This window comes from Vespula pensylvanica, chromosome 25 (genome assembly GCF_014466175.1).
Source record: "Vespula pensylvanica isolate Volc-1 chromosome 25, ASM1446617v1, whole genome shotgun sequence".
NCBI classification, from domain to species: Eukaryota; Metazoa; Arthropoda; class Insecta; order Hymenoptera; family Vespidae; genus Vespula; species Vespula pensylvanica.
The window spans coordinates 841894-843772 of NC_057709.1; the positions used below are offsets into that span (position 1 = coordinate 841894).

Here is a 1879-nt window from a genome sequence, read left to right on the forward strand (position 1 = left end):
GATGTTATCGTAAATCGTAGATATTGATGCACAATTTTTAATTCGTAATATTTCTTATGTTCTTCTAATTAAACAACAACAATTATAATAATAATAATAATAATAAAAAAAAAATAATGATAATAATAATGAAAATTATAACGATAATAACGTGCATGTATGTATCATTTCATTTTTATAAATCAATGATAATAATTAAATTAAATGAATAAAAGACAATAATTTTCTTTTTTTGTCATATATAATATTATTATTATTATTATATAAAATATAATAATTATTATAATTAAATATTATTATTATGTAAAAGATAATAATTATTATACTTAAATATTATTGTTATTATATTATAAAATATTATATACATATATATATATATATATATTTACTTTCTTAACTTATATATTATACTATTTTTATAAGTATTATTTTGTGCTATTATATTATTATATATCATCATCATCATCATCATCATCATCATCATCATCATCATCATTATTTTATTATTATTATTAATATTAATATTATTACTATTATCATTAATATTATTACTATTATCATTACTATTATTATTATTATTATTATTATTATTATTATTATTATTATTCTGTTGACATTTACGTTCGTACATAACGGCAGACATAGTTGTTAAGCCGGATTGGTATTTACATGGCATTTTGTTGCAGACTTGCTTTCGTCATGACGTTTCTTGCAAGGCCAAAGAATCCATATGAATCTTTGATCGAGATTTATCTTATTAATTCGGAGCATTATACACATATTCACACACTCGCTCACACACTCACTCACTCACACATTCTCACACGCATACACACAGATCATTGGTAAGGCTCGAACGTAAACAAATAATTAATTAAACCATTAATTACACCATTAATTGAATGCAATAGGTCTAATCGAAAAGATGGTTACGTGATATATGTGCGTGATTCGATTTACATAATTAAAAAAAAAAAAAAAAAAGTAGAAAATAAAGAAAGAAGTGTTCGAAAAGTCAATCATAAAATTTTATTCGTTTATTAGAAAATTGAGGAAACGAATCGGTATATTTGAACGTAGTAATTACGAACGATAAACGGATGTTATAGAACCCTAATCGAAAAATCGATCAAGGAAGTGTTACATAAATTTGGCATTTCCTACAATTATGTATGAATTCATATTTGTACGGTTTGATGTTTTTATCTTTTCTTCTTTTTCTTTTTCTTTTTTTTTTTTTTTTGAATATAATAATATAATAAATACGATAATGAAATGGATAATACAGAGATAATCTAAATCAAAATCGCTTTGATTTTTAAAACGATTAGAAATGTTTACGTCGAAACGTTAATACAATACGAATTCATGGCGTAGAATAAATTTTCTAAAATTTCTAAGATAAAGAAAAAAAAAGAGAGAGAGAGAGAGAGAGAAAGAGAGAACATAAATCATATTTACTATTATTTTCGATTTTATTTATTTATTCATTTTTTTTTATTATTTTTTATGGTAAGAGATCTATATGAAGCTATAATAATAATAATAATAATAATAATAATAATAATAATAATAATAATAATTTTCGAGAAATACGGAATATTATTATCCATGATTGGTCGTTCGTGTTCGTTTGCACGTTTAAATATTACAGTAAAAATTAGGAAATTCTAATTTAAGATGACATAACAAAGTCGATGATAGGTTTAGATCTTTATCGTTAGATCATCCACCCGACAACGAAAAACCATAATGTTTGTCGTTTATTGTCGTCATTATTATTATTGTCGTTGTTGTTGTTGTTGTTGTTGTTGTTGCTGTTGGTGGTGGTGGTGGTGATGGTGTTATAAAAGATTCGTGAAAGTATAGTTGACATTTT

General features: G+C 23.1%; 1 protein-coding gene across 5 annotated transcripts in view; it reads left to right on the forward strand.

Annotated features, from left to right (window-relative positions):
- The window catches only part of LOC122637309 (heat shock protein DDB_G0288861-like), a 35555-nt gene that overhangs the window by 15836 nt on the left and 17840 nt on the right, over positions 1 to 1879 (forward strand). The gene's annotated exons all lie outside the window — the stretch shown is intronic.